Here is a 24,553-nt window from a genome sequence, read left to right as displayed (position 1 = left end):
AGATTTTTCAGAATCTAAAAAGAGGCTCAGGGATTTCCTTTTATTACCTCGACACAAGCCACTAGCCATCCCACCTGTGTTAGACATTGTAGATGATGTTTTTTCGGAGTGTAGTCTTACCCCTGACTCCTTACCTCCAACTCCTGTTAAGCCTGACAGATATTACAGGGTTCCTGACTCTCATAAATTTCTTTTTAAAAACCCTGTTGCAGACCCAGAAACTATTTCTCAGGGTCCCAAAGGAGTTAAGGCTTCGCTGCAAAAAACCCTACCCCCTCTGACAGAGATTCTAGGGCACTGGATAGATGGGGAAAAAAGGTTTACACATCTGCTACCTTGGCTATAAGGGCCTTAAACTGTCAGTTTCATATGCTCAAATATCAGCAACATGTCATGGCATTGCTTAAACAGAAAATGATGTTAAACTCTGAATGTGCAGAAAACAAGGAAATGCAGGATTTATTGCATGCAGCTGAACAAGTTGGAAAGCATACTTTGCAATGTGGATTTGATTCTTCAGAGGCCTCCTGCAGGGCCACAGTTACAGATTCTGTAATTAGGAGGCATGCTTGGTTAAAAGAACAAAATCTGCCTGATCATGTTAAGTCAAATTATTAGATGCACCTTTACAGCATGATACTTTGTTTGGTGTTAAGGCAGAAGAGGTGTTAAAGAAAATGGAGGACAAAGCTAAATCTATGCAAACAGTCAAAGATATTTTACAAGTACAGCCACCTAGGTTTAGTAGATGCTGGCAAACAAAGAATTGGTCCTTTCCTGTGTCAGACAGACCTCAAAGGGGCAGATCCAGATGCCCTAGAGGCAGATACCAGGCTCAAGGTTCATACCGCTCAAAGCAATGGGGGGCTTCTACCTATAAAGTTGGAGAAGACAAATCACAACCAGACAGGAAACAGTCCCAGTGACTTCCCCCTGCCTGCACCAAGCTTTTATCTCCTGGCAGCACCCTTAAGGTGAAAATTAGCACTTTTTTCACAAAATTGGCACATTATAACCCAGAACAAATGGGTCCTAAATATCATGTCACAAGGCTACAAGTTCCATTTCCATACCCTGCCAAAGGCAAACGGCTACCCAGATCTGCCAAAAAATCAATGGGCAGAGGCACAAAAACAAGTCTCATCCCTCATGGACATGGGTCCATTCAACAAGTACCAGAGCAAGAGCAGGGACAAGGATTTTTCTCAAGACTGTTCTTGGTACCCAGAAAGGACAAGACCTGGAGGCCAATGCTGGACCTATCTATTTTAAACACATTCCTGGATATACCAAAATTCAAGATGTTAACTTTGCAGCAGCTTCTGCCCATGCTGGGCAAGAACGCTTGGCTTGTAACTTTAGACCTAAAAGAGGCATACCTGCATGTCCCAATCAGTCAAATATGTAGAAGATACCTCAGATTCAAGGCTGGCTCAATGCATTACCAATTATCTGCACTGCCCTTTGGCTTATCTACTGCGCCCAGGGTCTTTACAAAGTGCTTGACACCAGTAATTGCATTCTGCAGACAAAGAGGTATAAAAATATATCCTTACTTGGACGACTGTCTAATTCAAGGAGAGAACAAGGACATTCTTCTACAACATCTGGCGTTTGTGAAAAGACTTCTAAAATGCCTAGGGTACACAGTCAACGAAAATAAATCAAAAGTAGTACCCTCTCAAGAGATAATATTCCTGGGTGCAAGCTTAAATACAACTTCCCAGATGGCTTATCTCATGCCAGACAAATAAAGGCAACTTGACTACCTGTTTCAAAATGTTGGCAACAAAGGCCCAGTTATCTGCAAGAAAAAATCTGCAGGCTTTGGGCTTCATGGCATCCTGCATCCTACTAATTCCATATGCAAGACTGCATATGAGGAAACTTCAATGATACCTAAAAAGTGTTTGGACTCAACATTGCCACATCCTGGAAACTATGATTACTCTCATTCTCTGCCTGCAACAGGAGTTCCGATGGTGGGAAAAGGCTTGTCAACAAAACAAGGGACAGCCATTTACATTACCCCTAGCCAGGCAGACACTAACAACGGATGCATCAGATTATGGCTGGGGGGCTCACATGGCAGGAAGATGCATTCAGGGCACATGGACCTCAAATCAAATGCATCTATATATCAATCAAAAAGAGATGCTAGCAGTTCAAAATGTCCTGACAGCCTTCAAGAACCTACTTCATCCAGGACAACTACTGATAAAGACAGACAGCACCATGGTCATGTGGTATATAAACAAGAAAGGGAGCACACCTGCCAGGAAGGAAAAATACTCTGGCAGACGAACTAAGCAGAAACCTCACTGTTAAAGAAAAATACTTCAAAAGACCAAAAGCATAAGGTTCAGTTCAGGTATCTTTATTCTTGCGCAAGGAGACAAAAAATGCAGTTAGAGTTTGTCTGACTAAAGTGACTAAGTGTCACAGTTCTTTCAAGACATTGCCCACTACGACTGACGTAGCAGATCACCAGTTCACAATTCTGTTACTTTACAGATGTTTCTCACATTTCTAGCTGACTCTTCAAAGTTTAAAAAAGATTTTTTAGTAAACAGGATGGCCTTGACGACCACCGGTCAATTATAACTTTCTTGCTATGTGATGTTACAAGTCTAGGTACTATGGCTAATTTAAGCACAATGCAAGTACAAATTTCTGAAGCAGTTCTTTGTTTATAGTATCTAACTATCTTGCAGCTTGTGCACTTTTTCATCAACATGAACAGAGCTTATTGTCTATAATGAATGGATCTACAGAAATTGTTATTCTCCATTTAATTTCCTGACCTAGCAGAAAATCACCTGCTTTCCAGTACATTTCCAAATCATAAACATGTATTTTGCTGTGCTAGCAAACTAGGTCAGAGTGCATCTTGCAGTGTCAGAAAGCACAATTTCAGAAAAGCATGTTTTCAGTTTCAAATAAAACTAATGCTGCATATAGAATAAAAACGTGTTAATCTTCCATTATTTAAAATAAGCATTGCAGACATATGTTAATACATATTTTTCTAACATTTCCCCCCTGTTAATACTTTTTATTCTATTTCAAATGTATAAAAAGTTTGTTTCTTTTCCTAACCTCTTCCTTTGAGGATTTGCAGCTAAGAGAGTCATTCAGTTTAAACTTATGAAAGTGTTTCCATTTTCAACAGTTTTTCAATTTCAGTAATTTGATACAAAATCTCAGAAACTGACATGTCTATAAAATCTTTGATTAATTTTTTCATGAAGGGAATACCACAGCAAATACATGCTCCTAACAAAAGTAATCCCACACAAATGGCAATCAGGATGTTCATTAGGATGGAACCCCCCCCCCCCAAAGAAATTCTGGAAAAAGTGCGTCAGTGGGTTCGGGCCTGGCCTGGTCATGTCTGACACTTGCTGAATCACCTCCAAATGATCGTTGATTTCATGTTTATTGTCAGGAATAAATGAACAACACTCGTCTTTGATTAAAGCGCACGTACCACCTCTCGCCGCTAGGGTGAAGTCAAGAGCCATGAGATTTTGAAGCACCACAGTTCTCATCGCATTTAGTTCATCAGTCATTAATTCAAGAGCGGAAAAAGTTGCATTGCTCATGACCTCGAGAAGTTTGGATAGCGTTCTCAGTTCCCAAATTGATTTAACTGCACCATATGCAGGGGCTATGCCAGCCCAGGGTATGATAGTGTCACTCAAGTCCATGTGTGCTAGTTTACTCTGGTCTTTCACGGAGTTATGGTTTCTCCAGTCTGCTATGATCTGTCCCATCGGATTTTCAGGTTTCTTGATTGGATTTTCAGGTTTCCTTGCGACGTCTCTGACATTTCGAATTCTCCCATGAGGAAAAGCTGTAGTGTCGTATGGCCAGGACCAGGTAACCCAAAAAACAACTGCCGGACCAATTCTCAGGTAACCATTTGTATGCCTTTTTCCCACATATGAAATAACAGTTTTCTACCTTAGTATTGATATACACCTTCCCTGTATGAAACATTTTCATATCTATGATAGACAGTTGCTTTAAAAGAACAGGATTATGTTGTATATCATTGACAGTTTTATGCAAGGACTCAAAGTATAAGTCATAATCTGCATCACAAATTGTTTCTGTATTTTTAGCATTTTTAGGTTTAATATAACATTTATAAGAAACCGTTACATTACATTTACTCCAACCTACTTGAATCGTGTCATTCTTAAAAAAAGCATACAATTCCTGTTTGTGTAACAGGTAGGAATAATGCAATTTTGTCTCTAGATTTCACAGGTGTAGTCTCAAAAATCAAGTTTTCCCAGGTCTCATTGACCCCTAGGGGGACAGCAGCCATCAATAATCCCCGTATGCTGTTGGTATAGCTGTGCAAATCCAACAATTCGAAATATTAAAAGTCTCAGCATACACATATTTGATTGCTTGGTAAGTGTTAAAGTTCAGATGCCAGTCTGAGTGTTGAATCACGTTTGTTCAGTCTAGCTGGTGTGGCTTAAGAAAAGAAAGGCCACAGCAAAAGCCACAGTAAAAAGAACATGGTCACTAATGCAGTTATTAAGATGATTATGCAACACTGCTGAATATACTGCTGAAATCGTTCAGTATTTCTATTGTCTCTAGGTCTTGTCGTCATTTTACTGCTGCTGTGTGTTAGCAAGAGTTTTATAAAGTTCAAAGTTTTTGACTAGTTTACAGTGTGTCGAATTAATCCAAGATGAACGTTCCGCAATCTTGACTGCTGTGGGCGTGCTCAGCAGTACTTGATACGGACCTTCCCACTTTGTCGTCCAATTCTTCTTTTTGATTGTCTTCACCCAGACCCAAGTGCCTGGGGCTACTGCTACTTTGAATGGTTTAGTTTGGTCTTTATCTGAAACAGAGTTAAACTGTAAAAGATGTTTGTTATTTAGCATATTCCTCATGTATTCTGCAAGTGTCCAATCTGCTTCCTGGTCTGCAGGCATGAGAGGTTTCCACTGAGGTATATAATAAGCTCTTCCAAAAATCTTTTTGAAAGGTGTCAATCCTTTTGCATTCAGAACAGTTCTCATGCTCAACAGTGCCAGGGACAAACAGTACACCCAGTTCTTCTGTGTATCTACTATAAGTTTTTTAAGTTTATTCTTTAAAACTCCATTGTGCCTCTCTACTAACCCTGCAGATTGAGGGTGATATGCACAGTGATGTTTTAAAGAAATCCCAAAATACTGACTTAACTGTTTTATAGTTTGGTTAACGAAATGTGTACCATTGTCACTGTAGATCCTTTTCGGTATGCCAAATCTAGGAATAATCTCTTTAACTAGGGTCTTTGCAACAGTGGCTGCATCTGGTTTACTAGTCGGAAAGGCCTCCACCCATTTGGAGAACATATCCACAATGACAAGGCAGTACTTTTTGTTTTCAGATTTGTTCACTTCTTTGAAATCCATACAGATAGTATGAAATGGATACGGTGGTGTAGGGAAACTCCCTTGCTTGGGCTTTAATGCCCCTTGTGCATGATGTTTATTACAAGTGTGGCATGACAGGCAAAATTTTTTAGTGTAGTTTGTAAACCCGTACATAGCGAATACCCGATTCACTAACTGTACCATCCCTCCTGTTGAGACATGGCTGTGCCCATGGCTCAACAAAGCTGCATATCTAAATAAATTAGACTGTAATATCGGTTTTCCCTCTTTGGAGATGTGCAGCCCTTCCTTGAGAATTGCTCCTCGTCTTTTCCATTTTTGTTTTTCAGCTTGTGTAGTAAGTGTCTGCATTGTTATCAACATTTCGAAGTCTAAAATCTCAGAAGGTTGTAATTCCTCGTTCAAAAGAAATGCTTCTGAGGCTGCTTGCTTTGCAGCTGTGTCGGCTCTCGCATTGCCTTTTGAAATCCTGTCTTGTTGTTTTGTATGAGCTATGCATTTACAAATAGCTACTTTCTGAGGCAACTGAATAGAGTCTAACAAATCTAAAATAAACTGTGCATGGTTAATCGGTTTGCCAGTAGATGTCACCATTCCTTGATTCTTCCACTGTTGTGCAAAAACATGTACAGTAGAAAAAGCATACTGGCTGTCTGCAAAAATGTTTACCATTTTACCCTTTGCTCCCTTTGCTAAGGTACATGCCCGTGTCAAGGCAATTAACTCTGCTGCTTGTGCAGATAAGTTATGTGGTAGAGGTTTTGCTTCTACAATCTCAGTATCAGAAACTACTGCATAACCTGTTAGGTTCTGTCCTGTAGGACTCCTTTTGCATGAGCCATCCACGTAATATGTCACCTCGACATCATCCACGGGAACATCCATGAGGTCTTTTGCTCAATTACCTGCAGGCAGTTATGGGGTGTGCCATCTACAGGAGTTGGGAGCAAGGTAGACGGATTCAAAGTAGTACATCATTCAATTGTCATGTGAGGTTGGCTCAGCAATATAGTCATACAAGAAAGATGCCTAGCAGGGAAAGATATGCTACTTTTTCTTGCAGTAAAATGATTGCGACTGCATGAGGCACTCTCAATGTGAGAGGGTGGAGTAACACTACTGAGGCTGAAGCCTGCACTGCCATTTCAGCTGCAACTACTGCTTGTACACAGTGGGGTAGAGACCGCGCCACTGAGTCCAGTTGTGATGAATAATAAGCAATGGGGCGTTGTTTGTCCCCATGCTGTTGAGTCAATACTGATGTCATATAACCTTGCTTGCAATCTACAGTTTGGAAAAAACATTTGTGATAATTTGGTAATCCTAAAACTAATGATGATGCTATCAATTGTTTCAGCTTGCAGAAAGTTAATTCTGCTTCTGGTGTCCATTGTATTAAATCTTGTGCTGCCATGGGCTTCTTAAAAATCAGGTTGGTTAAAGGTGCAGATTCCAAAGCATAGTTTGGGATCCAGCTCCGACAAAAATTAGTCGTACCCAGGAAGGACATAATTTCCTTCTTGGTTGTGGGTTTTGGTGCTTGTAAGATCGCTACTTTTCTGTCCTCATCTAATGTTCTGCCATCTTTGGATATTACATATCAAAGGTATTTCACTTGTTTTCTCCAAAGCTGCAATTTATTTTTGCTTACTTTGTGTCCTTCAACTGCTAGGAATTTTAATAATGCTATAGAATCTTCCTTACAATCTTGCTGGGTAGGGGCGGCCAGCAGGATGTCATTAACATAAAGTAAAATTTGACTACCCCTCGGTGGGATAAATCCCGCTAAATTGCTTGCCATCTCTTGTGAGAATATTGTTGGACTTTCACTATAACCCTGTGGTAGTCGCGTATATGTATACCGCTTCCCCTGAAATGTAAATGCAAACCAATACTGGCTGTCAGGGTGTATCGGTATCGAAAAGAACGCATTGCTGATGTCTACCACAGAAAAATACTTCTGTTGAGGTTTTAAATCATTCACCAAGGTATGTGGATCTGGCACCGTAGGTGCTCTTGGTATTACTGCGTCATTTACAGCTTGTAAATCTTGGACCATACGCCATTCTCCGTTTGCTTTTCTAACTGGAAATAAGGGTGTGTTACATGGCGAATCGGGAGATTCCACCAGTATTCCCTTCTTAAGCAAAGCTGCTATGATAGGTTTAATACCTGCCTCTGCATCTTTTCTCAAGGTGGTCTAAATGCTGACTTTGGCTTGATAGTAACTGGTCCTGCTGTGCGAATAAGTCCTACGTCTGATTTTCCTGTTGACCAGAGAGTTTCTGGTATATCTAACAAAGCTTTTTCTTCCTCTTCTAATAAGAGGGCTTCTCAGCTGTCTTTGCTGGACTGCAAGTGTACAGCTGGATGTGTTTGTGTTATCCAATTCAGTTTCTGTCTTTGTATTCCCTGTTCTTACAGTTCTGATTCTGTCTGTTTTTCCCATGTTGTAACTTTTTCTCCTAGGTCTATCCATTTTAAATCTTCCTCTTTAGTTAAACTAACATGTGGTATTAGATTTGATTTGTAAAGTGAAAAGAACTCCTGGGGTAATGAACAGCTAACTACACTGTTCCCTTTCATGTCCCAGTACAAATTACACAGTACTAATCTGTTTGCATGATTTTTAAACAATTCTTGTTCATATTCTTTGTCAAGTCCTGGTGTGTTACAATAATACAGAGTACAGTGCAACAGGTGTTGTATGTCAATGCAAAGGGAGGGGAACTTACTGATAGCTACATTCATTAACTCTTCAGTTACTGCTCCAGGGCCAGTCGTAACTAAGTCCTGGCTGTACCAGTAAAATGTCTCACCTTCCGTTTGCACTGCAAAAGTATTAGTTTGTCGCTGTGCTTCCATACCCTGCATGGTCAGAACTACTGCTATGCCTAATAGTTGCTTAAGATCTCTGCCCAAAAGGTTCACTGGGCATTTTGCAGAAACAACAATTTTGCTTTTCTGGGTTAATCCTGAAATAGGATCTGTTATTGTAATGTTATGGGAGAGAGGCTCCCGATACAGCTGTCCATTAGCTGCTTTTACTAGTATAAAGTAATGTGATTCTGAATTTTCTGGTAGTTTGGAGGGGTGTACCAGGGTTCGTGATGCCCCTGAATCGCACAAAAATTTGACTTCCCTCCCTTCTACCACGAGTGTCGCTTCTGGTTTTGTGTCAGCCAAATAGAGCTCTAAGCTCAGTAAGGCTAGGTCTAATATTTCGTTTTCTTCGGTAGCTTCCTGCACTTCCTCTATCACATTCTCTGCTCTTTCTATCACATTGTCATTTGTCTTTTCTCTATTATTCCTATCTAGTGATTCCTGACTTTCATATAGTCAGTCTTCACCCTCATCGTTTTTGTCTTCCACTGCTGCCTTCTTATTTTTCTTGCAATCCCTTGCCAAGTGTCCCTTTTTCCCGCATTTGAAGCACTCACCTCTTTTCTTTCTCCCTTCAAAGTCCTCTGATCGCTGATCAGATTGTTTGTTTCCTTGGGCATTCTTTTTGCCCTTTTGTCCGGACTGTACTAAATAAACTTCTCCATCTTCCACAGCAAATACTTGGGCTTTCTTCTTCTTTTTGTTGTTAAAATGCCTTTCGGCATGTCTAGCATATTCAAGCAGTGATTGTAATCTGCTTGTACGATGGTCTACCATATGTTTAGTAATGAAACTACTTATGGGTGCAATACTGCTTTTCAAAAATGCATTCTTTAACTGATGCTCATATGGGGAATCACTTGCATTCCACAGTGATTAAAACATTCTAATAATCTGGTAAAATATCTATTAACAGTTTCACTTTCTTGTTGGATGCATTGATTAATGCAAGTCCAGTCTGCCCTAGGCTTCCATTTCTCAGAAATTCGGTCTGCAGACCTTTCACTCTGTTGTCTAGTTCTGCGCTGCTATGTGGGAGGGGCCTAAGTGCAGTGTCACGGGGATTCCAGTTGCCACTGATCATGTGCCAATCTGGACCAACTGTTTGTCTGATTACTTTTTCTACTTCCTCTCCGTTTAAGTGATAACTTAATCTCATGCCCTGTAAATCTTCTAAGAACTTTCTAAAATTAACTTTTGGATGGGGAATTCCCTCTGTGGCTTTCCGGATGTCTTCTGGTGTCCACGGTCTGTATACTAAGAGAGTTGGGTCCTGCCCTTCTTGTCCTGCCTGAGGATTTGGTACTTCTATGAGTGGGCATATCTCTTCTTCACTCATAGCCCGTGAATTTCCATTTATTTGATATAGTTCAATATCCCCTTTTAAATTACATGTTCAAGACCTAGTCTCGATAGGATCTCTAACAATCGGTAGTGGTTTTATAGGAATAACTGGATATCGTGGAGGTGGGCCAGTTTGTTCTTTTGCTTCATATTCCGGTAAGGGAACTGGTAAGGGAACCGAAACCGGAGTGGGCGGAGGGGCCGATGCTATAACCAAGTCATTATCCTCTTTGTCTAGAAACATTGCTTTTGAATTTTTATTCTTTTGTTCTCTTCGGTTTGCTTCCTCAATCCACCTGTGTGCCGGAGGAACTCCTAATTTACGCTGTTTTTTAACCCGACCTTTAGAATCAGTTTTTAACTGTCTAATAAGTTTGATAAGCGAGGATCTTTCATGTTTCCCATCAACTTCATATTTATTAACCCATTTAGTATAATATTTAACGTCGGCGCGCTGTGATTGCATATATTTTGCGTCTTCGGTTAACGGTAGGCTTTGGGGTCTTTTCGTTTTTGTGCACGTATTACCCATTTTGTCTTAACCTTTTTAAATGTTACGTAACCCTTTTGTTTTTAAATGTGGTACCACCAAGTGTTTACAGTCCCTTCAGACTACCTGCCTACTCATTCTGTTTCCCTGATCTATGACAAGATAGCAATATTTCTGTCCCTGAATTTTAAAAATTCTCACAGAACAAATACAATCAAGTCCCTGATCTAAAACAGAAAAAAGTAGATTCACCCTACCTGAGCCTCAGCGATTGGTCACTCACTGTTCAAACGGAACCCGCCTTCAGTCATAGATCAGAAAAGTGGCTGGCCTCTTTTGCACGACAATTCAGTCGGAGGTCTTTCAATGAAGAAGATCCGATGTGGTATCTTCATTGCACAGTTTCATGCCACCTGGCCCATCTGATCCCAGGCTAAATGAGGGTTTCCAGTCCGAAGGACCAAAAAATGTTAAAGAAAAATACTTCAAAAGACCGAAAGCATAAGGTTCAGTTCAGGTATCTTTATTCTTGCGCAAGGAGACAAAAAATGCAGTTACAGAGTTTGTCTGACTAAATCAGGAAGTGTCACAGTTATTATACCTTTCTTTCAAGACATTGCCCACTATGACTGACGTAGCAGATCACCAGTTCACAATTCTGTTACTTTACAGATGTTTCTCACATTTCTAGCTGACTTTTCAAAGTTTAAAAAAGATTTTTTAGTAAACAGGATGGCCTTGACGACCACCGGTCAATTATAACTTTCTTGCTATGTGATGTTACAAGTCTAGGTACTATGGCTAATTCAAGCACAATGCAAGTACAGATTTCTGAAGCAGTTCATTGTTTATAGTATCTAACTTTCCTGCAGCTTGTGCACTTTTTCATCAACACGAACAGAGCTTATTGTCTATAATGAATGGATCTACAGAAATTATTATTATTCTCCATTTAATTTCCTGACCTAGCAGAAAATCTCCTGCTTTCCAGTACATTTCCAAAGCATAAACATGTATTTTGCTGTGCTAGCAAACTAGGACAGAGTGCATCTTGCAGTGTCAGAAAGCACAATTTCAGAAAATCACGTTTTCAGTTTCAAATAAAACTAATGCTGCATATAGAATAAAAACGTGTTAATCTTCCCTTATTTCAAATAAGCATTGCACACATATGTTAATACATATTTTTCTAACACTCATGGATCCCCATGAGTAGCAACTGGACCCACAAGTCTTCAGCATGGTAACAAGAAAATAGGGATGCCCGGACATAGATTTATTTGCCTCCCCTCACAACTACCAACTAAAACGATTCTGCACGAGGATTTATCACAGACAAGCATGGAAAGTGGACGCCCTATCTTTCAGCTGGAAAAGCCTATCAGTATATGCATTTCCCCCTCTGCCTCTCCTCCCCAAGGTATTCCTAAAGGTCAGACAGGAGAAGCCAAGCATAATACTGATTGCCCCAGACTGGCCCCGTCAGCACTGGTATCCGATACCAAGGAGCTTGTCTCAATGCCCAGCTTGGATCTTACCTCAAATACCTCAGCTACTGTCCCAGCAAAACAGTTGGATCCTACACAGCCAACTCACAACTTTAAACCTGACAGCATGGCTAATAATGTAGTCATACAAAACACACCTCTCAGTAAAGTTGTGATGGATGTCATTTTGGAAGCCAGAAGGCCTAGTACTAGAAAATCGTATGCTGGAAAATGGAAGAGATTCTGTGCTTGGAACCAGGCAGAAGGAACTGATACAGCTGAGCCAAATATTCCTCAGATTTTGCAATACTTAACTGAGATGCTGGACAAAGGCCTATCTTTTTCATCTATCAAAATTCATACCTCTGCCATTTCAGCTCATTAAAATATAGAGCCACCAATCTTTTCTCATCCCTTATTAAAGCAGTACCTCAGAGGAGCCAAAAATTTAAGACCTCCAAGGAGATCACCAATGCCTGCATGGGACCTCAACTGTGTCCTGGAATAACTTACTCTGTCTCCTTGCCAGCGGCTACTGCTGATATAAAATGTTTATCTTGGAAAACAGCTCTGCTCCTTAGCAATAACTTCTGCAAAGCGAGTTTCAGAGCTATAGGCACTCATGGCTGTGGAACCCTTCATCATTTTTTATCCAGACAGGGTCTCTCTGAGGACAAACCCAACATTTATGCCTAAGGTGGTGTCCAGTGTGGCTCTCAACCAAACTATTCACCTGCCAGCCTTTTACCCAAATCCACAGAACAAGGGGGAGAGAATTCTGCATTCTTTGGACGTACACAGACAGCTTAGATTCTACTTGGACAGAACCAAAACTTTCAGAAAGACAGAGCAATTACTAGTGGCATATGCTGCAGCATCACAAGGAAAGGCTATCTCAAAGCAGACTATTTCAAAGTGGATAGGCCACTGCATTCGTTTTTGCTATGTACACCATGGCAAGCCAGTACCTAAGGGCATTAGGCCACACTCAACCAGAGCTGCAGCCACTTCAGCAGCCTTTCTCAGGGGAGTACCTATCAAGGACATTTTAGAGGCTGCTACTTCAGTTGCACTATCATCTGCCATCCTACTCTAAATCCAGGGCAGGCTTTGCCACTGCAGTTATGCAGGGCCTCATAGCCGCTCCTAATGCTGTTTAGCTCCAGCCTCCCAACCTTAGCTTTGGGACTCTACCCAAATGTAATGACTGCAACAGTGAAACACGAAGAACATAGTACAGTTATGTACACTTACCATAAATGTAGATGTTCGAGTGTATTCACTGTTGCAGTCCAGGTTACCCACCCACCATCCCCCTTTTCTTCTGATGGAACCTATCTTTCCTTCTCTGATTTATACAACCTATGTGGTGTATTTTCTTGTAGATGAAGGTAAAGTTTATATTGGTGCATGTTTATATATATATATATATATATATATATATATATATATATATAAATTTTGGCTACCCTTTTAGGGGGCACCTGACATCTGGGGCAAGAAAAACTAAAGAAAATGGTGTCAGCCGCATCTTTTAAACCCATGATGACCTGACGTCAGGGAACAGGCGACAGTGGCCGACGCAGGACCCAAGACTTTGGAATTCAGGCCGGCTGAGGGCAATCTGCCAGCAGGATTACCCAAATATAATGACTTCAACAGTGAATACACTCGAACATCTACATTTATGGTAAGTGTACACAACTGTACTTGGGTTACTGCTTGCAGTAGCCCTCAGTCGGCCTGATTATCGAAGTCTTGGGTCCTGCATCAGTTGCTGTCGTATCTTTCATGACATCAGATAGTCAGGGGTATAATGCATGCAGCCGATGCCATTTTATCAGTCTTTCTTGCTGTATGGTGCCTGAAGCAGAAACAGTTCGGAAGTGCCGGTCGGCCATCTCCTGAAATTTTCATTTTTGAGTTTCAGAACCGAAGCCTTCAACTAAAGCCAAGCACCCCATTGGGGGAACTTTTTCTTGCTCCAAACAGATGTCAGTAAAAGTCAATAATTGTATTTCTTGTGGAAAGCAAATACCTCATAAAGATTTTCATTTGCACTGTATTCCTTGCCTGGGCCCTGACCACGACGTACCTCACTGTCGGTTTTGTGCCTTATTTAAACAACAAACTATTCGGCGTTTGTATATTTATGCTTCTAAATATTTTGGTACTCTGTTCAGTTATCCAGCTATGTCTTCGGTAAGTCATCCAACTACCGACATTCCAAAAAAAATGCAAAGAGACGGAGACAGGCCGCCTAGGTCCAAAGCTGCTGACGACGCTTCTCCTAAGCTAGTCACCAGTTCACCGGTACTCGGTGAGGCACTTTCGCAGCCCCTGATACCTGCTACTTCAGATTCGTAGGCCTCTACTGAGACCCATTCGGAGTCCGGTATGCCGCGAGATGCTTCAGCTGTGGAACCTGCGGATGTCTGTACCTTGGATGGGTCCGGAGCCACTGTGCAGGCACTGGCTTCTGAGGGTGTATTCAGGCCTACTGACTTGCATATTAAACCGACGCCATCTTCTTCTTCAAGGTCTAAAACTTGAACCATGCCTAGAAAACTGACACCCAGACGGCATGATCAGGCCTCTATGCTTAAAAACAAATGATAAGAATGGCTGAAGACCTTATTACTTTAATCAGAGGAAGCCAACCTTCCCCCTCTAGGAGACCTAGGACTGATTTTGCTTATGATACTTCTGATCAGGATTCTGAAATTTCTGTTTCCTCTGATGACCAGGATTTACCCTTAATTACCTATGAGGATTCTGATGCAGAGGACTCTGTTCCCTCTGCTTCCCCTCCAGAGGATTTCTCTTTTGGTGAAACCTTGCATACTGTTAGGGAGCATTTTCGCTGGGAAAGCCAGGATTACTCTGATTCTAAAAAGAGGCTTAGGGATTTCTTACTCCTGCCTCAGCACAGGCCTTTAGCTATCCCCCCTGTACTGGATATTGTTGATGATGCCTTTTCAGAATCTAGCTTGGCCCCTGATTCTTTACCTCCTGCTCCCAGAAAACCTGACAGATATTACAGGGTTCCTGACTCTCGCAAGTTCCTTTTTTAATAATCCTACTGCGGATTCTGAGACTATTTCACAGGGACCCAAGGGCATTAAGGCTACTACTGCCAAAAATCCTACCCCCTCTGATAGAGATTCTAGGGCGCTGGATAGATAGGGTAAGAAGGTATGCACTTCTGCAACCTTGGTTATTAGGGCCTTAAACTGCCAGTTTCGTATGTTAAAAGTATCAACAGTATATTATTGGATTGCTTAAACAGAAAATGATGTTGATTCCTGACTGTGTTGAAAATAAGGATTTACAGGATTTAATGCATTCTGTTGAACAAGTTTGAAAACCTACTTTGCAGTGTGGTTTTGATTCACTAGAGGCATCTTGCAGGGCTGCTGTCACTGGTTCTGTACTTAAAAGGCATGCTTGGCTTCAGGAGCACTCTTTGCAAGATCATGTTAAAGCTAAATTGCTGGATGCTCCCTTAAATCAGGAACACCTTTTGAGCAACAAAGCAGAAGTAGTACTTAAAAAGATGGGGAAAAAGCTAAATCTATGCAAACTGTTAAAGATTTCCTACAAGTACAGCCTCCAAGATTTAGTAGGCATTGGCCCTCTAAGAATTGGTCCTTTCCTACCTCTTCCAGGCCTTCTCAGCCCAAACCCAGAACCAGCAGAACACCCAGGCTTCAGTCCCAGGGTACTCAAAGGGCTAAGCAGTGGGGGGGTTCCCACTTCCAAATCGGGGAGTAGTAAGACTCCCCCTAACTCCCCCTATGGTAAACTGTCTCAATGACTCCTCTTTAAAACTTCCAAGCCCTTCTCAACTGACTGCTCCTTTAGGGGGAAAGATTGCTCTGTAGGCAAAAAACTGGGAACTCATTACCCAGGACAAATGGGTTTTAAGTATCGTTTCCCAAGGATACAGATTTCACTTCCACACGTTGCCAACCCCAAACGGTTGGTCAGATCTACCCCCAAATCAGTGGGCAGAGGCTCAAAAGCAAGTACTCTTTCTCTTAAGTATAAGGGCTATTCAAACTGTACCAGAAGAGGAAAAGGGACAAGGTTTCTACTCAAGACTTTCCCTGGTACTCAGAAAAGACAACTCATGGCGTCCTATCCTGGACCTTTTTATCCTAAACACCTTTTTGGTGATCCCAAAATTCAAGATGCTAACCATTCACCAGTTGCTTCGTATACTAGGCAAGGATGCCTGGTTGGCAACACTGGATCTAAAGGAAGCTACCTGCACATCCCAATCAGGGAATCTTGCAGAAGATACCTATGCTTCAAAGCAGGCTACATGCATTATCAGTTCTCTGCACTGCTCTTTGGCTTATCTACTGCGCCCAGGGTATTCACGAAGTGCCTAGCTCCAGTCATTGCTTTTTGCAGGCAAAGAAATATTCAAATATACCCATACCAATATTCAAATATACCCATAACTGGACGATTGTCTAATTCAGGCAGAAAGCCAGGACATACTTTTGAATCATTTGGCATTTGTACAAAAGGTGCTAACTTGTCAGGGGTACACCATAAACGAAAATATATCGCATCTTGTACCCTGTCAACAAGTTATATTTCTGAGAGCAAACTTGAACACAACTTTCCAGATGGCTTTCCTCACACCAGAGAAACAAATTCATTTGACAACTTACTTCAAACTAATATCCACAAAAACTCTGCCATCTGCAAGACAAATACTGCAAGCTTTGGGGTTCATGGCCTCCTGCATTCTCCTAATTCTATATGCAAGACTGCATATGAGGAAACTACAATGGTATCTAAAAAGCCTATGCTGTCAGCATTCTCAGGATCTAGAAGCAATGATTCCTATCGTACCTTGTCTACAGTTTGAGTTCCTTTGGTGGGCAGAGGCCTGCCACCAAAACAAGGGACTACCATTCACTCTACCCCCTGCCGCCCAAACCCTAATAACAGATGCATCAGACTATGCATGGGGGGCTCACCTGGCAGGGAAGTGCATTCATAGCAAATGGAACCCAAGTCAAATGCACCTGCATATCAATCAAAAAGAAATGCTAGCTGTACAGAATGCTCTGACAGCCTTCAAGGACCACATTCTTCCAGGACAATTAATGGTAAAGACGGACAGCACCACTGTTATGTGGTACATAAACAAGCAGGGAGGTACCCATTCATACCCCCTCTGCAGGCTAGCCATGACTCTGTGGAACACAGCCTTGAGCTACCAAGTGCATCTACAGGCTCAATTCCTGCCAGGAAAGCTAAATACACTGGCGGACGAACTAAGCAGAAATCTCATGGACCCACACAAGTGGAAACTGGAACCAAAAACTTTCAACATGTTGATAAACAAATGGGGGAGCCTAGATATAGCCCTGTTTGCCTCCCTCCCAGAACTACCAATTGGACAAATTCTGCACAGGGACTCCCCACATACAAGCTTGGAAAGTGGATGCCCTGTCCTTCATCTGGAAAAATCTATCAGTTTATGCCTTTCCTCCTCTGCCTCTCCTCTCCAAAGTACTACTAAAGATCAAACAGGACAAACCAAGGACGATATTGATTGCACCAGACTGGCCATGCCAACAGTGGTACCCCCTCTTGTGCAGTATGTCACTGCTGGCACCATGGCACCTGCCTCATACCCCTACTGGGGAGGGCCAGATTCTGCATCCATAGCTTCAAACCCTGAACTTGGCAGCCTGGCTATTTACCTAATCTCTCCATTACCACCCCTCAGTAAACAAGTTTTGGATGTCATTTTGGAGGCAAGGAGGCCTAGCACTAGAAAATCTTGTGCTGAAAAATGGAAAAGATTCTGTTCCTGGAACCAAACTCAAGGGATGGGCACAGCAGCACCCAGTTTACCTCAGATTCTTCAATACTTAACTGAGATGCTTCACAAGGGCCGTTGTTTTTCCTCCATCAAAATTCATGCCTCAGCCATTTCAGCCCATTACAACACAGAACCACCTCTCTTCTCGCATCCACTGTGCAAGCAGTTTCTCAGAGGAGCCAAAAACTTAAGACCACCCAGGAGAGCCCCAACTCCAGCCTGGGACCTTAACTTTGTATTGGAAAATCTCACTCTACCTCCTTTTGAGCCAGCTGCTTGCAGAGCTTGTTTGCAGAGTTAAAATTCCTTTCTTGGAAAACAGCCTTCTTCTTAGCAATCACTTCTGCAAGAAGGCTATCTGAATTACAGGCCCTTATAACAGTGGAGCCTTTCATCATCTTTCATGCGGACAGGGTGTCCCTCAGGACCAGTCCCTTCTACATGCCCAAGGTAGTATCCAGTGTGGCTCTTAATCAGTCCATTCATTTGCCAACCTTCTTTTCTAATCCACAGAACAAAGGGGAATGGATAATGCACTCCTTAGATGTGCACAGACAACTTAGATTTTACTTGGAGAGGACTAAACCTCAAAGGAAATCTGAACAACTGCTGGTGGCATTTGCTGCAGGGGCAGAGGGGAAGGCCATTTCAAAGCAAACCATTTCTAAATGGATAGGCAATTTCATTCATTTCTGTCATAAGCACCATGAAAAACCCACCCCACAGGGGATAAGACCACACTCAGCCAGGGCTGCATCTACCCCTACAGCCTTTCTCAGAGGTGTCCCTACCAGGGACATCCTAGAAGCTGATACCTGGAGTTCTATACGTACTTTCACCAATCATTACTATTTGCCAATTTTCTCTAAATCCAGAGCTGGCTTTGCCACTGCAGTCTTACAGGGCCTTATAGCTGGTCGAAATGCTATCTAAATTCCTCCTCCCATCCTTAGCTTTGGGAATCTACCCAAATGTGATGACTGCAGCTGTGAACCACAAATAACATAGTACAGTTGTGTACACTTAACATAAATGTAGAGTGTATTCACTGTTGCAGTCCTGGTTACCCTCCCTCCAGTCCCCTGACTTCTTTTGGCTATACCTCTATTCTCCTTTACTATGCTTAAAAGCTTTTTGGTGTATTTGCTTTTTTGTTGGAGGTATAATCTTGTGTGTGTGTATATATATATATATATATATATATATATATATATATATATGTATTTAATTATGGAGGCACCTGACATCTGGGGCAAGAGAAACTGGCGTCGGCTGCATGCCTTATACCCCTGACTACCTGAAGTCATGGAAGATGAGACAGCAACTGACGCAGGATCCCAAGACTTTGATAATCAGGCCAACTGAGGGCTACTGCAAGCAGATAACCCAAATGTGATGATTGCAACAGTGAATACACTTGAACATCTACATTTATGGTTAGTGTACACAACTGTACTTTTCTTACAATTAACATCAAAGATTTATACACCGTGATTCCACACTCCCTAGGGGAGGAGTGTTTTTTGAGTTTTTGGCCAGTAAAGGCCTTTCACAAAACACCATTAACACCTATGAACGTTTGTTAGAGATTTAGTTCTGAAATCATATTTTATTCTGTTTGAGAAGGAGTTACATCTCCAAAAGGGCGGTATTGCAATGGGTTCTGCATGCAGGGGGTTGTATGCCAATATTATGTTGATGTGTTAACAAAAGTTTTCGTTGGCTTCCCCATATTTTTCCATTTGTGACGTTTATGTTCAGTACCAGGATGACATTTTTATTTTGTGGTCCTGGGACATCCATTTGATCAATCAGTTCATTACTTTTATTAATAGTACTACGAGTTTTCTAAAATTTACACTTGTAATGGATGTTGCACAAATTTCTTATTTAGATGTTTTAGTGATAAAAGATTTAGTTAAATGTAGGCTTACTGCAGAGATATTTCGTAAGCCTATTTATTCCAATTCGTTTTTACTTTGCCACAGCAATCATCCATTATTTCAAAAACGGGCCATATTTAAAGGTCAGTTAGTCAGAGCCGCACACACTGTTACTAATTGGCTTAAATTTTTAGAGGAGTGTGAGTTGTTGAAAACAATGTTCCTGAACAGGGGTTATCCTGAATGGTTCATAAATGAGCTGATCTTTGAAGTGAAAAAAAAAAAAGAGCTAATGGTCACTTTCAACCTCTGTTGGGTGATCAGTCTGCACCCACGGGCACTGATGGTCCGTATGTTATGGTGAACAGTCCTCTAGTTAATGATATTGCTACAGATGCACCCTCCCAAACTTTGGGTCACAACTCTAACACTGAAGTTAGATATTTCACCAGTGTATTAATCACCCCCTTTAGCCAGGACAGTTATGCCATCAAAGATTTTCTAGTAAAGAATTGGAATGTCCTGGCTAATGAACATGTGAGGGAAAGAACTGGTGAGAATCCAATTCTAGTTTTTAAAAAAAGATGTCAATTTGAAGCACATATTTGAGCACTCTAAATTTACAAACATTAAAGGGTATATGAGGAAGTGTGGTGCTTGCATTTTTTGTAAGCACATATTAGAAGTTAGCCAAATTGAGATTAATCATCAAATTATTAATTTTTATGGTAAACCCAGTTGTAACACCAGTAAGGTTGTCTGTTGTACCCACTGCTTGGCTTGCCCCTGCTTTTATGTTGGCAAGACTGAGCGGAAGTTTAAAAGTCGGATTGGGGAATAACTTTCCGATTTTCGAGCGAGAAAAATTACCAATGCTCTTGCCAGGCATACTAATGCCCATAGTGATCATGTGTTTAGATTTATTGTGCTGCAGGTCCTAGAAGTGTCTGATAGAGGAGGAGCATGGCCACTGTTACTTGAGAAAGTAGAGCTGTCTTGGCAGTTGCAGTTAGTGGCCCACTGCTGGCCTGGTTTAAATGAAGCTGTTTCAGTATCATAAGCTCTGTCCAGTTGACCATTTGTTTTTATTTATGCATCATCATGCTAATATTTTAAACCTATATGAGGTTTGTTAGTTTGTTTAATTTTTATTTAATCAGGAAATGTTGATTACGATATGTACTCTTTGCAGGGGGTGTGTCTATTTTAGACATTTTTATTGGTTGAATTTTGAAGGTGTGTCAGATTTGAATGATTTGATTGGACAATCATTCTTTTAAATGTTTTTGTACATTTTAGTAAAGGTATCTGATGAAGTTCCGGTTCTATGAGTGGGACAAAATCCTGTTTGTTTATTAATTAAAAGGATAATCTACTTTGTGGTCATATTTTTTACTGGCGTGCAGTTAAATTTGTTGGACGGACTTTTGAGAGAGAGACTGTTTTCTTTCTGCATGCAGTTTTCTATTTTTGGAGTATTATAAAACACTGTACTGGGGATTTTAGTGTATACAATTTTAGCAGTTATAATATAACTCAGACCCATAGAGACTTGTTTAGTGACGGCCTGACATTTATACCTATGAGAAGAGCTGATAGGTTCATAGGTAGGTACTAGGCTATCTGCCTGAGGGCATTTATAAGCCTAGCCAGAGTGGTTCGGCTTTCGCCGCCCCAACTGATCCTCTGTCAAGCAGAGCCAAATGAAGTGATCCGAGGCGTGTATTTTCTGTTACCTATCCACTCGTCAAGGTTTGTCTTGAAGAGTGTTAGTGAGGGGCTCTGCCTGATGTAATTTGGAATTTTGTTCCAAAGCAAGGGGGAGTCTCTGTGACAGGAATCTATCCCTCCAGCATGTTTATTTGTTGTTGTAGCGAGGTTTTGCTCACTAGAGTGCATGGCTCACAGTGACTTGGATTTCTTTAGGTGGAGCATGTCCATCAAATCTGAGTTGGACATGGCTTTGTAAGTCAGGCAGAGATCACCTCTGAGTAAGCGATATGCCATTGAGTACAGCCGGAGTTTTTTTCAGTCGGTCTGCATAGGACATATGTTTGAGACCAATAATCCTCTTGGTGAGGTACTTTTATGGTCTTTCCAGCTGTTGGAAGTGTCTTGTGAGGTACATCTCAAATGGGGCATTGTACTCTATGATGGGTCTAATGAGTGATGAGTAGAGGGGCACTATAACCTCTTTATTTCTAGATGCGAACCCTTTAGTAATTAGATGGGCCACATCGAAGGATTTTCTAACTACTTTGGCAATATTATTGTCAAAGGAGAGTTTACTATATACCTGGGTCCCCAGATCTCTTATTACCTCTTCTGTATTAAGGGCGCTGCCACCTATGTGGTAATTCGTGGGCGTTTTGTTTTTCCCCAAACGGGATGACTATGCATTTTTTTGGCATTTAGCTTGAGGCCATGTCTTTGACACCGTGTCCTTCTCAGTAAGGCCCTTTTGGAGGATGCCCGTGTCAGCCGGAGAGTCAGTTATGGCTCCCAGTTTGCAGTCATCGGCGAACATGGTTAGCCATAGTCCTCCTGTGTTTGCCTGTACTTCTGAGAAGTACATGCGGAACAGTAGGGTTCTCGGGACCGAGCCTTGTGGAACACCACTTGTGACTGGTTTAGAGTCGGACCTGGAGCCCGCTCTTCTTACCGTGCAAGTTCTGTCTGTAAGCCATTTGGCAACCCATCTCGTGACGTAGGGGTTTATGTTCAGGCTGGTGAGTTTTTCTGTAATACCTGAGTGGAGAATGGTGTCGAAAGCCTTGGCGAGGTCAAGGTAGGCTGTGTGAACCTCCTTTCCCTCATCTATGGCCTTGGTGACTGTCTCGAAGAAGTCAACCAGGTTTAGTAGGCATGATCTGCCCTTAACAAAGCCGAACTGGGTCGGGTCAAGTGTTTGGAGGTCCCAGTGTCTTTGTTAATGAGTTCCATGATGATGCACTCCATAGCCTTGCAGACCAGGCTAGTCAGATGGTTACCAGGGTCAGCTGTGGCCCCTCCTTTGTGGAGACGAATAACCGTTGCTGTGCGCCATTCTATGGGCACAGAGCCTATGGAGAGGCTGAGGTTGAACAGCGTGTTTAGGTTGGGGGTTAGTTCGTTCTGTAGTTTGTGCAAGACGCAGCCTGGGATACCATCTGGTCCCATTGACTCTGTGTTTTTGGCTTTTGAAAGGGCTGTTTTCACCTGTGCTTCTGTGATTTGTGGGACACTACACTTTTTGGTATTGTTGTGGGCCCTTTTGGAGGTGAGAGGGGGGTGAAGTTTGCACTGAATCTATCTGCCAGGATGTTGGCAATATCAGTAGGTTCAGTATATTTTGTGCTATTTTGCACTAGTTCAGTGCATATGTGTGAGTTGCCACTTAAATTCTTAACATAGCTAAAGAAGGCTTTGTGGTTATCTTTTGAATCCTTGGCTATTTTTCTTTCGAAGTTAGCCTTGGATGATTTTATGAGGGACCTCGGTTTCTTACGGATACTGATCAGGGTTGTCTTTCCTTCTTGGGATTTGCTTTTTTTCTGAACTAGTTTTCTCCTCCTATTGTATAACCTGTTTATTGCAGGGGTCCACCAAACTGGTTTCCTTCTCTTAGAGGAGTGAGTCTTGATTTTGCTAGGGATGGCACGATCCATGCATCCTTGTAGGTGCTCACAGAGTGCATTTGTAAAAGTTTCTGCATCTTCGGCAGCGTTATCCTTTAGCGTGGGGGCTGTTTAACTTACCACCTCTGTCTTAAGTAAGGTGAAGTGTGCTTTAGAAAAGTTTTTTACTGTGGTTTCCTTAGTTGGGGGTGGTGGTGGGGTGTGGACAATCTGTCTAAAACTTTAATAGACTTGAAATTATATGTGAGAAACCTGAACTTGTCTGTTTAACAACAGTTATTTATTACCAGCAAATTTATGCATCCCCTGTGCCTTCAGTCCTGACCAGCATCCTATGTTAAAAATGCATGTGAACTGGATTTGAGACACTTGCTTAAAAACAACACCCTACAGGTTTCCTTTAACTTACCTTCTGTGCAATGTAATCTAATGGATGATATTAAAAAGTCAGGCTCTCTTCAGTTTATGCAGCCTGATAAAGGAGGGGGTATCATTATCATGGACCAGGTGGACTATAACCAACGCATGCTCCCAACTGTTGTATGAGGATTCTTATGTTGAGGCATCCCTTAATGAAATTAATAGCTCATATAATAAGAGTAGATTGTTTTTTATATGCTATGTTTATAGGTTAGTACTAGGCTAAACGCCCTTGCGAGCCATTTTAAGCCTAGCCAATTATCCCTTGTGAGATTCAAGCCCTGCACCTTGTGTTTGTAAGGCAAACACCTCAACCATTAGGCCACCCTCCCAACCCCAGGTTAATGTTAATGTTAATCCAGGGTCAGCTGACTGTGGAGCAGTATAATTGTGTTTGTAATACAGCTCCTAAGTTGGCCACGATTTTTGGGGTGCCAAAATTACATAGACTTGTATAACCCCCCCATTCGACCCATTGTTGATGGTACTTCTTCAAAGAAATACTATATAGCAAAGTTTATTGATGAACAATTAAAGCACTACTTGGTTCCTATTGAACATCTTTGTCGGGACTGTTGGGATTTTTTGGTGAAATGTAATGACGTACAACAGTTCAGTGAAGGTTTTTTTCTGACAATTGATATAAAAGACGTATTTACTTGCATCCCCCATACTATTGGGATAGAATGGTTTACTACATTTTTTACTGACTACATGTTGAACAGGCTAAGAAAGATGCATACAATTTCCCATTTACTTGAAATTGTTTTACATAACAACTTTTTGTATTATGATGGGCAGCATTTTAAACAAGTAACAGGTGTGGCCATGGGCTCACCTTGGGCCACTATATGTAAATGTGGTTATGTTAGTATGAGAATTGCATTATTTATTTAATAATGATTTTTTCAAGTATGTTAGGATGTATGCTCGTTTTTTAGATAATTTGTTTATTGCTTGGGATGGTTCTGTTTTAATACCAGAATTTCAACAATTTTTAAATACCACAACTGAGTTTTTGAAGTTCACATACCAGCTAGTGGTTGGGTTGGGCTATAAAAGAGTTAGTCATATGATTTTTTGAATGTCTGAAGAAGGCTGGTATTTTCTAGCCGAAAGTGTTTATGGAATAAAGTTTTAAAGGTGCTTTAAATAGTGTGTTTG

General features: G+C 41.5%; 1 protein-coding gene across 1 annotated transcript in view; it reads right to left on the bottom strand.

Annotated features, from left to right (window-relative positions):
* Positions 1-24,553, bottom strand: part of LOC122794496 — a 613,529-nt gene that overhangs the window by 133,238 nt on the left and 455,738 nt on the right. The gene's annotated exons all lie outside the window — the stretch shown is intronic.

The sequence above is a fragment of the Protopterus annectens genome, chromosome 2.part1 (genome assembly GCF_019279795.1).
Source record: "Protopterus annectens isolate FY-2018-M chromosome 2.part1, PAN1.0, whole genome shotgun sequence".
NCBI lineage: Eukaryota > Metazoa > Chordata > Ceratodontiformes > Protopteridae > Protopterus > Protopterus annectens.
Note: the sequence above shows the minus strand (reverse complement) of the source record. Positions and strands in the feature narration are given on the sequence as shown.